This window comes from Bacillus rossius, chromosome 3 (assembly GCF_032445375.1).
Source record: "Bacillus rossius redtenbacheri isolate Brsri chromosome 3, Brsri_v3, whole genome shotgun sequence".
Taxonomy (NCBI): Eukaryota; Metazoa; Arthropoda; class Insecta; order Phasmatodea; family Bacillidae; genus Bacillus; species Bacillus rossius.
The window spans coordinates 88910810-88923617 of record NC_086332.1 but is presented as its reverse complement, the minus strand read 5'-3'; positions in this window follow the sequence as shown (position 1 = coordinate 88923617).

Below are 12808 nucleotides of genomic sequence, written 5' to 3'. Positions count from 1 at the left end.
TACAAAAATTAACCCAGAGGATGTAAATTAATGTATTAAAAAAAATAAGGCCTACTCAAAACTCAACAAAATGTCACTACTGTGAACAAAACAAATTACAAGTTTTTGTTTAGAAAAACAAGCCTTCGCACAGTTTCAGGGTCTAACCGATGACGCTTTTGGTAAACTTTAAGGCCAGCAGTACTGAAAAGTCTTTTAGAATACACTGTGGATGGTGGTATGCTAAGGTACTTTTTTGCCAGTTTTTTAATGTTAGGGAGTTTGTAATTTTCCTTCCAGTACTTTTAAATGTCTGCAGTGGGAAGAAGAATTGGTTCCTGAAGGTAAGTATTATTTCATCCTTCACAGAGGTTTCCTTTGATTCACACTTGGCATCATTCATGATGTTGTTGTAAAATGCCCACATTCCATGACTCGCTGCTGGTGCTGCTGTTTGCTTTGTTTGGACATTGTGTAACTCAGGCTCTGAGCAGTTGGTTTTTGTTGCTTCTTCAATTAAGTAATTTTGTGCCACTTCGGCACACTTTTGGTTAACAAACAGATGGCTTTTCAGTCGAGGATCAAGAAGTGTTGCTGCTATAAACAAAATTTCTTGCTCCACTTCTGCATACCTTAAGTTCAATGAAGAAATTAGAACATTTTTCATACCCAGAATTCCTGAGCCATTAGGTGCTGGCTTTTGTAGCTCTCTATGTGTGCTGTTAACAATCGGTATTACCTCTGATGCAGTCACAGTAGCATAACTAACAGCAAGTGTAGCATGGTTGAAAATGCTCAGTAAGTCAGACACATGGGCAAGTAAATTCAATTCTGCAGTCGAAAGTTCTGCAGGCAAATTGAGCTTCGTTGCAGCTAGGGTGACTGCCTGCTTTTGTTCAAGTAGATGTTGCAGCATGTGTAATGTAGAATTCCATCGGGTGGGTTCGTCTTGGATGACTTTATGATGTTTTACACTCAGAACAGACTGAGCATTTTTCAGTTTCTTGCATGCTTTACTTGATTGTTTAAAATGACCAACAATGCGGCGGCATTTTGCTGTCAAACTAGTTACATTCTTGTTGTTAAGTAACCCATCTTTAACAACAAGCTGAAATGTATGCGCTAAGCAAGAGAGATGTTGAAACTGTGATGTCTCTAGGGCACTTACGATGTTCCTACCATTGTCTCTCACAATGCAAACAACCTTTTCACTCAGATTCCACTCTTGAAGAGTTTCTGTGATAAAAGTGCAAATGTTCGACCCTGTTTGTGAGAATTCAACAAATGGGATTACCTCAATACAAAGATGTTGCAGAACAAAATTTCTGTCGACAAAGTGCACCGTCAGACTCATATAATCGTCCTTATTTGTTGAAGTCCACATGTCTGTTGACAGGCTCACATACTCTGCATCTGTCAGCTGTAGTTTGACACTTTCTGTGCACTCATTGTACATCTCTGGTATCACTTTCTTCGAAAAATGTTTCCTACTGGGCATTACATACCATGGCTCCATGAATTTCACAAATTCAGTAAACCCTCTGTCCTCGACAATACTAAAAGGCTGCTTATCTAGGCACACCATTCTTCCAATATTGTCTAGTTATTGATTTAGCTTTTGAGTCACCTGGTTTGAAAGGTGAGGTTTGAGTTATAAATTCTTTGAGTGTTGGTTGGACAAGGGATTTCTTGGCTATTGGTTTTGGTTTCGGTTTCAGCATTTGGCACTGTTTGAAACTGCTTAGAAAGTCTGTGGGATTAGGTGAGCTAGGATCATCAGGGTCAAGTATTGTACAAGCAGATGACTGGGGTATTGACAAAGTAGTGCTGCTGCTTTTTGCTAGGAGATGAACAAGGCTGATGACTGACTGGAATCAAAGGTGATTAAAACAATGAACCACTGTTGCAGGCAGGCAGTTATATGTATATAATCATTTAATATGTTTAAAGGTATGGTACATTTGTACGTTACGTTACGCAGTTGTATTATGTTATTGGTACGAGTCCTCGGCGTTCATATTTTCGCTGCGGCGAGGATACAATACATTTTTATATTCCTTTTTATTACCATTAATTACCGTGGAATAAAAAAATGGTTACTGTATGTAAATCAAAACAATATGTAGTTAATATTACGCGTATATATTTGTTAGTAAGCAGACGTGTATAGCTGATTTATGAACAGTAGTAATGGGCAAAAACCTTCACTAAACTTCCGAATGTTAAAAATTTTCACGGAAAATTATTTTAGAAAACATATTATGCTGGTTATGGCATTTTTATTCCAGTACAACATATGTTTTGTATGTTTGCAGTTAAATTGTGACGCAAAGATTAGGTTAGGTAATCGAAAATGCAAATAATCGACGTTTTCCCCCGATTCTCGATTCTCGATTAATTTCACAGAATCGATGGGTATCGGGCTATCGAAGAATCGAATTTCCCATCCCTAATATATATATATATATATAGGTAAGTGTTCAGAATACAGCTTATCTCCCCGATGAAGTTGTGTAATTCTCCAATAAGGATTATTTAAACTAACGATTCAAGTAATGTGTAAATATTTTACAGGTTAGTACAGCAGGCATGTGTTATCCACGTGGTTTCAGCAACAAAATAAGTTGCATAGTTTCCCTAAAACTTTATTTAAAAAATAAGATAAATCCTCCTAGCTGATCCTAGATTCACCGACGGGAATTTTCTCCAATAAGAATAAAGGGGCGTGGTCATAAGTCGGCGAGTTTCATCAGGGTGATCCAATCGCCGCACACCTTCTTCAGGACAGATCTGTCCTTCGTGTAGGGCAGCCGGCTTCACTATGGGCGGCGGCATTATCGCGTCCATGTTGACCCTGCTTGATGAGGATTATCATTTCACATGTCACCTTACTGACCACCGCATGATTGACCACTCGAGGCTGATTTCATCCCGAGTAAATTGGACGCCGGTGGGAAACATCAGCCACGCCCTAATCCCCCGGCCGCTGCGACGACACACACTTCAATGCACGCCGGACGAGGAAGTGGCCATATTGTCGTTTGGAGCCGCTAGGCACTGGGGATTACGTCGTGACTCGGCGAGGGGAGAGTATGTGCCCGCGGCCCGCGTAATCAAAGCGGCATTACGGCGCCCTCTGGGACGCTCCGGCCCGCATTGTGACGAGGGCTTACGTAACTCGCTGCGACACGGCCAGCGCATTAAACAGGGATTTGGAATGATCGACTAATTACAGTTGAACGAGCTGGACAGTAGGGCAGCCGGGCAGGGCGGAGTTAAACCACGCCTCTGCTTTGTTCGCTGATGTGCAGCCTCGCGGGCCCGATTAGCTGCAGGACATGTTGTGGAATACATCCCCGATGACCTGTTTACAAAGAAATTTTTCACCCCACCTGTTCCGAAATTGTAATTTCCTAGCTTCAAACAACTCGGTAAGCAGTATTATCTTGCAAAGAACATGATTAATAACATTGTTTCTTAAAAATGATTTTTTTTTAATGTTTTGCACGTCACTAAATAAAAATAACCAACAATGTAGAATTTATTCATACATGTCTCATTAAAAAATATAATTTGTTTTGCACTTATAATTAGGCCATGCAAATTTTATTCGATCAGTTTCGTTAGGTTAGCTATATATATATATATATATATATATATATATATATATAAACTTAAAAGTGTTAGGTACATAAAATAACAAACAAATAAATAAGCATATTTTGAAACGCCCCTCGTGCCTCAAAGTTAAATTATTTTAAATTAATTAAAAAAAGAGCCGTGGAAACTGCTGGGTAAGAAAAATGAGACAAATAAGTTATTGACCAGAGGTGGCACGAGGTGGAGAACAAGATAATTTGGAACTCCCTGACACAAGCAACTGGGGAGCTGGTGGATCTTTTAAGGGAACAAGGTATATCATAAATAAATTAACACTACACAAGTAGCTTGGTCTATAGGTTCCCTGTTTTATTATTAAGGAATTTTGTGTTCGTATTATTCAAACCTGACAATAAAAATCTTAGTAAATAACAAAGTTAAAGGGGGCGCCCCAGGAGTAATTAAAACAGTACATGTTACACCTTAGCAAAAATTATTACATAATTAAAATTTAAAAATTGCACCAAATTTGAATGTCCCAACAATTACATCGCTGATTAGTTTTATTGATTCTACATATTCTTGAGGAAAGCACTGTTCGCTGGTAGGCTATTCATTCGATTAATGTAGTTCGTAGCTAGAAAGTGGGGGGGGGGGGGGGGATGTTGATTTCACATTACCACCCGGGTCTTCAAAAAATAACGTCGGGTCGCGGAAACCTCTCTTCTAACGTGACCCGCAGTGGAGGTGCAGGACCACGAGCTGGGAGCGATTTCTCTCTCCAGCACTTCGACCCTGTCTGAAACCCAAATCAAATTCAAAACGAATTAGACTTGCTTCCAGACAGTCCTATACCGTCGGCGCAAAAGGCCAACAAACGGGAATGGGGGGGGAAAAGAAAAAAAATTACTCACCAACCAGGGTGTAGAGTTCGGAGCTCACTAGGTGTCTCGCGCCGACATCAGGATGCCGCGGACCGAGAAATCAGGATGCGCGGATGAAACCGGAATTTTTAGAATTAAATAATAAGAAATAAAAATTTAACTACGCATGACTTTTCTAAAAACTACCTCTGCCTGGCTACTGTACAAACGGGATCACATCCCTTAAGCAAACTGACTACATTCTCGTGCACGCGAAAATCACCGTTCCCGCAAAAAGCCTCTTAGCGCAGAGGACGTAGATGAGACGAGGTCAGTAGCCGAGGTCAGAGGGCTGAGTGCCCCGCAATCGGCCAAAACCCCTAATTAAATCGGGCGGTAAGGCCCCGGGTCAAAGGAGGGGGTAGGTTCGGTTCTAAGCCGAAAATTTCCGAAGGAGTCCGAGGCGGTCGTGGCAACAACACGACAACAAAGAACAATCGACTTCTCCGGGCCGCGAGAGAAAAGCATAGTGCCTTATGGCACCGCAACGCTGCCTTCTAGCGGCGTAAGGGGGAACTACTTGAGGTGGTGAGCAGACTTGCCACCAGGTGTCATGAGGGTAAGCTCTGCACGCTGGCGACCAGGCCCGCGGTTACTTTTTTTTGCCGCTAGATGTCAGGGATGTGTCTGTCGGACCCGGGAGAAGGTTTTTGCATCAGGTCATCGTCCCGTCCGGTCACTGCTCTTAGCTTAATTTCTCAGAACTAAAGTGAGGAGGAGAGAGAGGAAGGGGGGGCAGAAATAGCCACTAAGGTGGGAACGCAGCTCCACTGGAGACTGCTTCGTGACGAGACATGCTTTTCTCAGCAGGCCTCTACAAGGTAGCGGCTTGCAGCCCAGGAGCTGCTCAAAGCAGTTTTGGTCATGCAGGGAATTAAAATTACAAACTCGGGACGTGACTGCAGGCGAGAGAAATTTCAACCGGGCTGACCATGTCCACATTAGACAGCAAAATATCAGATTGGCCCCCTGGGAAGGGGCTTCGGTCCACTGGCCCAAAGTTTAAATCGGTGGCGTACACCCGCCTAACAAAAAGTAAATCACCCCCATTAACCACCAGATAAATTTAAAAAAAATGGAAACCCCAAAAATTTTAAAATTATAGAAAAAAAATTAAAAAAAGGTGACGAAATGCCTAATTTCCGGCACATACTCCCCCGCTCTAATGCGGAGCATATAGGGAAAAAATAACAACACTTACACTGCTCAGTAAAACTAGTACCAGGTTCGCCTGTATCCTACTACTTATATTCTAACACCTTTGAGACGCGTCCGCCTCTCAGGCACAACATATCGATAACCCTTAAACAAACTTATTAACTAAGAGCTTATTAACTAAGTGGCCACTTAAAACTAATACAACGTAAAGCTAGCATTCTTATTTCTAGTACCATGGATTTTTAAGACCTCGAGGATTTCTGGCATGCCTAATATTAGAGAGTCCCCTATGTTAGGGGAAAGAAATTAAACACATCTACTTTAAGTCAGCATGTGTTTTCTTTAGATGGGAGATGTGCGCTCTGGTCACGAATTCTCCCGAACTGGGGTCAGCTAGGCTAACCGTCACTGGCGTTAAAAATCGCTGTATTTGAAAAGGACCTCTCCAGCGGTACGCCAGCTTAGCGGAAAACTTATCCACTGCCTTGCTGAGTGGGTGTGCCTTACAAAGCACAAAATCGCCTACCCTGTAAGGGTTAGGAGATCGGTTTTCGTTGTATTTCTTTTTTCTGCTCTCATGAGCCAGGTTGAGATTTTTACGAGCTCTTCTCCAAATCTCCCTGATGTCTCTCGGATCATCGGGCAATAGGTCATTCAAAGACCAAAGATTTGAAAGAGGGGTATTAGGTCGGTAAGTGAACATGAGTTCGAAAGGAGTACTTTTGTGTCCTTCATGATGTGCATAATTAAAGGCCATTTGCAGCCACACCAAATTCGAATCCCATTTATCCTGCTCCTGCGCATGGTAAGCTATTAAAGCAGACCGGAGATTGCGGTTGAATCTCTCAGCATGCGAGGGCTGTGGATAATAAGGCGAGGTTGTGACGTGCAGAATGCCATGTGAGAAGCACATGTTCTTAAAAATCCTAGCCGTGAACTGGGTTGCATTATCTGACACTACTATAGACGGGACTCCCGACATCTTGAAGATCTGATTACGTAGCGCAGATATAGTGTTTTCTGCGGTGGCTTTTCGCATGGGGATGAGCCAGACAAATTTTGTGAAGGTGTCGATACACACCAGCAGCATAGTGTTTCCTGTCTTTGAGCGCGGGAAAGGCCCGACAAAGTCGATAAACATCTTTTGCATGGGGCGCTCGGCCACATCTGAAGTTAAATAACCGAAACGAGTGTTCTGCGCTGGCTTACTCAGCGCACAGATTTTGCATAGTTTCACCTGCTCGGTGATGTCCTTGTGCATGCCATCCCACACGAAATGACGTCGGATACCCTGAATGGTCTTATATATACCGAGGTGTGCGCCCACCGGCGAGGTGTGATAATAATGGAATATCATATTACGTAGATTTTGCGGGAGCACGATTTTGTATGTTTTTGATTGGGGGGTGCATTTTTGCAACAGCCCCTTAGACATCCTAAAGTATTTTGGCGCCGTTCCTGAACTAAAAAGTTTAATAATACTGGAAATGTGTGGGTCAGCTTCCTGCTGGCTCTGTAAATCCTGAAATGCCAACGGAAAGTCTGTCAATAGGGCTTGACATAAGAGTGGTGTTCCTTCGGGCGGAGTCTGAGTTGGGTTTTCGAACATGCGAGACAGTGTGTCCGCTACTATATTCTGTGTGCCCCGAATATGTTGGATTTTGAACTTCAAAGAGGAAATTTTTGCAATCCATCGCCTGAGTTTCCCTAATTGTTTCGGGTGTGCCAAAAGCCAGGCTAATGCCTGATTATCTGTCTCCAACAGGAATTCCCTGTGTTCTATAAATTGGCGGAATTTGTCAATGCCAAAAACCACGGCGAGGCATTCTAATTCGTAGATCGAGGAGGCTTTCCTCTCGGCGTGGGTAAGTGTCCGCGATGCAAACGCAATAGGCTGTCTGCAGCCTTCGACTTCCTGTGACAGTACTGCGCCAATAGCCACACTGGACGCATCAGTCTGTAAAATGAAAGGTTTGGTGAAATCTGCCATGCGGAGTACAGGCGGGGAAGAAATCGCCTGTTTCAGGAAATTAAAAGCTTTTTCTTGTTCCAGACCCCATATGAAAGGTGTGTTTTTCTTGCGCAAGGTATTTAGTGGTGCTGCATGCTCAGCGAAGTTAGGAATATATTTTGAGTAAAAATTTGCCATCCCAATAAAACGTGAAATACCCTTAGGGTTTGTGGGAGGCGGAAAATCACGAATGGCTTGTGTACGTGAAGGATCAATGGTGACTCCCTTGCTAGAAACCAGGTGTCCTAGAAAAGACAGTTCTTGGACTGCAAACTTAACCTTTTTTGTGTTGACAGTTAGCCCTGCTTTACGAAATCTACTTAGCACTTCCTCTAAATGTTTGATGTGTTCTTCGAATGTTTCTGAATATACGACGACATCGTCTAGGTAGTTGTATACTGTTTTGAATTTTAGATCTCCTAGTATCTGATCCAGGAGTCGAGTTAGTACTTGGGCTCCCGTGGCAAGTCCGAAAGGTACTACTGTGTATTGGTACAAGTTCCAAGGGACACAGAAGGCTGTGATGGGTTTTGAATCCGCAGTCAGGGGAATTTGGTGGTAGGCAGAATTTAGATCAAACACACTAAAATATTTGGCCTTACTGAACCAATGAAAAGCAGTGTTTAGGTCTGGCAAAGGTATGTTTTGTATGACTATTTTCTCATTAACTTTTCTGTAATCAATTACACATCGTTGTTGATCCTTGCCCTTAGGCACCAGGAAAGCTGGGGAACTGTAGGCGGAGGTCGAGGGTTCGATTACCCCTTTTTCTAAAAGCTCCTGAACATGATTGCGCATCGTCTGCATCTTAGGGCCTAAAAATTGATAAGGGTGAGATCTCACTGGTATTTTATCCGCTAACTCAATTTGGTACTCGACTAATTTTGTGCGACCTAATTTACTAGTCAAGACATCTGGAAAAGTTCTGCATAATTTATCAATGGCGGCCCGCTGCTGTGTATTAAGGTGCTCGTGTGAAGTGGTGTTACCCTGATCCAAGATGGCTGCCGTTGGTTCGGCCGGAGCTGAAACTATTTGTTCAGGGGTCCCACAAGGAATAGGATTACCCATGTTGAATTTGAAAACGAAATTCTTCGCCTGAAGATTAATGATTAGACCTGTCTTGGCAATGAAATCAGACCCGTAGATTAGGTCTGTGGCAAGTTGATCAGACACCAAAAATGGGAAATTCCATGAATATAAATCAATCTTCACCTTGATCACAACTGCTAACGTAATATTTAAAGGCTGCTCTGAAGCTGTGAAACATTGTAACTTAGTGGTCTCAGTTCTTAGAATTAATTTGCTCTGTTTTAACTTGTTAAATAACTGCCCAGAAATCAGGCTGCGCGCTGATCCTGTATCAATTAGTCCCGGTACAGTGTGTTCGCCAATCGTTGTTACTGCATACGGAATTACTGTAGGAATATTGCCAAAAATTTGGTGGCATTTTCTCTTGCCCTTATTTGTAGGATCAACACACGTTTTACAGGAATACGTGTGCGTTGAATTACCATTTCCCTTATTTTTGTTATTTCTCCTGCTATTGTGCTTTCTTTGTTTATGTTTGTGACCTCGCTTGTTACTTTTATTCCTGGACTCCTTGTTGTTAGGATTATTGTTTTTGTGTACTGGTGTTTCTTGTGTACGGCCATTACTTGGCGCAAGTTGAACTTCCCACTTATAAGAAAAATTTTTAACACTTGAATTTTTCGGTGGTCCTGAATAAGGTTGTTCAGGCCACCGCGTTATGCGTTTTTTGGAGTGTCGCCATTTTGTTTGTTGTTTTTGTGGTAACACTGGGACAGGGAATGTCCGTCTCTTTTACAGAAATTACAATGTGCATTTTGTTGATATCTCCCTTGTGGCCTTGAAGAGAAAAATGTATTGCCCTGATGTTTCTGTGCTGCATTCTTATGTTGCGAATTACTGCGCTCCGTTCCCGCGCTGCTACCTTGTTGGCTAGCGAATGTGGCTTGTTTATTTCGCTGAAAATCAGCGTATTCTATGTTTGTGGCGTGTACGCAAAGTTTATCTAGTTCAGCATAATTTTGGGGGCATGCCTGGAACACTGAGCGCGAGCGCTCCGCTGGATTCAAACCGTCTAGAATCGTACTCACGACCTCTCTCTCGGAAACCTTTAGCCTGAGTACCTGGTTGGCTTCGCGTATGTCAGCCACGTAATTTGGCAAGGCTTCATTACGCTGCTGCAGGCGGTTAAACCACTCCAACCGGATGTTTGTGAGTAGCCTACTCGGTATACAAAAATTTAACACGTCTTCATGAAACTCGTCGAAAGTGAGGTCATTCTCAATGGCTGCCATGATCCTCTCACTTAGGGGAGCTTGGGTGTATGGGTAAACAATTTCAAAAATTTGTTTGTCGGGAATCCCTCCCTTCTGTCGCAGCTTTAATAAGACTCGAAGGAAATCAATCAGTTTGTGTGCGTCCAGACCCGACGCCTCTGGCAATTCCTTGAGTAGCCTTTCTACAGGATGGGTGATTTTTCCATAGAAACTGTAGCCAGTTTCTGGGGCTGTCGTGCTCCGCAATACTGAGTCGTGGGGCTGAGCCGCGGCTCCTGCCGGCCAAGGTGAAGGCTGATTTTGTAGCACCGGGTGCGACTGAGTCTGTTCCCGAGTCGCACCCGAGGGGCTGACCTGTGGTGGAGTGATCTGGGGCGTTATGAGTGGCGGCTGCAGAATACCAGCACTCGGAAGTGGGGTGGTTTGCCATGAAGGAAACTGTGGTTGAAATTGAGCATAAGGGTTAAAATAGCCCTGAGTGGTCGGATACGGGAAAAACATGTTTGGTGGGTATGGTTGCGTCATGTGGTGTGCCATGGTTGGTAATCCCTGTGAAAATGTCACGCTAGTGACGGGGTGGGTTGTCACATGACTCGTTGTAATGTTTGTCGCCGCTGTCGTCGACTGCACAAGCGGCTCTGAATGAGTGGTAGATACGTGTATCGGTTGGTTTGGAAGCGACGTTAGTGGCTGTGAGTCAGGGGCTGCGTCTGGTAATCTGCTCGTTTCCGTCTCCTGTCTGTTTACCGTCGCCCGTACTTCTGATTGTCGCGTGTCGGGTTGCTCTACTCCCAGGGGCAAGCTAGGAGCGTCCCCTTCCGGGAAGGCGGGACAATCGATGCCTAAAGCCTGTGCCTCAGCCACATAATGCTGACTGCGTCGTGTGTCTTCCAAAACGGCTACTCTCGCCGCCAATTTTGAATGGAAACCTGCCGTCTGTTGCAAACATCGTTCTACCTCTTTTATATAAATTCCATGGAGAAGGTCTGCCGAAAGCTGTTTCAGGTTTTGCAAACGTCGGGTAACATGTTTTAGCCTGACTATATGTCGCTCGACATTGGGTAAATTTTCCTCCACATCTAGATAGCTTACGAAAGCCGATATATCATAAAACTTGGCGCAAGCAAGGTTGAATTCTTCAGTTACATCTAAATCCAAATTCGATACACTAGTGGGCACGCCATCATGAAGGGCGGCCCTGAGCCTCTTCCTGAGGACTTGCACATTGCCACTGGAGGGCAAATTGCGTAGCTGTAACTCATAGGTCAGCTCGTCTGACAGCAATAACTCCGGCTTAAACATACTGCTCGGACGTAAATTACTGCTAATTAAAACAAAATTTTAACACCCATGTACGATTCAAACGTACACCATAAATACTCCTCTCTTAACAACTATCTTAATTTTAAATATTTCATAAGGCTTCCTATATTATTATAAAATACCAACTAGCCCCAATGCGCGGGGAGTAAATCACACTTCCAAGGTGGGGGGGTATGTGCCCAAACTTATTTGCGTATAAAGTCGCCGTGCTACTCAAACAACTGCGCGAACATCCCCTGTCAGGTTGACTTGCCAACCTGTATACTCAACAGGGGGACTGACCTGCCGCTCGCAAGGTCGTCTCCCACGATGGACAAGGGAGAGGGGTGTGCGGGAGGAACAGGTCCGTGTCGTCGCCCTCAGATAACGGGCGTGTCGCTGGCTCAAGCGGGGAGATGGGGGGGGGGGGGGGACGCCAGCTGAGCCGAGTGATAAGACACGTCTCGCTGCCGGCCTGCTAGCGGACCGCACGCCGCGACTTCTTGCGCCGCGCGCAGACTAAGTGCACACGGGCCTTTAAAACTCAATCATAACTTTAAAATAGAAAAGCAATATAACTACCGGGTGTACCAGCGATCAGTTCACAATGTTATTATTACAAATTTGCTATCACAAAATTTAATTAATTTTTTTTATATATATATATATTTTTTTTTAGGTATGCCTACTCGATTTGGGTATGCCTATAGACCAAACCATGCTCTGCCACCAATTGAAACGCCCCTCGTGCCTCAAAGTTGAATTATTTTAAATTAATTAAAAAAAGAGCCGTGGAAACTGCTGGGTAAGAAAAATGAGACAAATAAGTTATTGACCAGAGGTGGCACGAGGTGGAGAACAAGATAATTTGGAACTCCCTGACACAAGCAACTGGGGAGCTGGTGGATCTTTTAAGGGAACAAGGTATATCATAAATAAATTAACACTACACAAGTAGCTTGGTCTATAGGTTCCCTGTTTTATTATTAAGGAATTTTGTGTTCGTATTATTCAAACCTGACAATAAAAATCTTAGTAAATAACAAAGTTAAAGGGGGCGCCCCAGGAGTAATTAAAACAGTACATGTTACACCTTAGCAAAAATTATTACATAATTAAAATTTAAAAATTGCACCAAATTTGAATGTCCCAACAATTACATCGCTGATTAGTTTTATTGATTCTACATATTCTTGATGAAAGCACTGTTCGCTGGTAGGCTATTCATTCGATTAATGTAGTTCGTAGCTAGAAAGTGGGGGGGGGGGGGGATGTTGATTTCACATTACCACCCGGGTCTTCAAAAAATAACGTCGGGTCGCGGAAACCTCTCTTCTAACGTGACCCGCAGTGGAGGTGCAGGACCACGAGCTGGGAGCGATTTCTCTCTCCAGCACTTCGACCCTGTCTGAAACCCAAATCAAATTCAAAACGAATTAGACTTGCTTCCAGACAGTCCTATACCGTCGGCGCAAAAGGCCAACAAACGGGAATGGGGGGGGGAAAAGAAAAAAAATTACTCACCAACC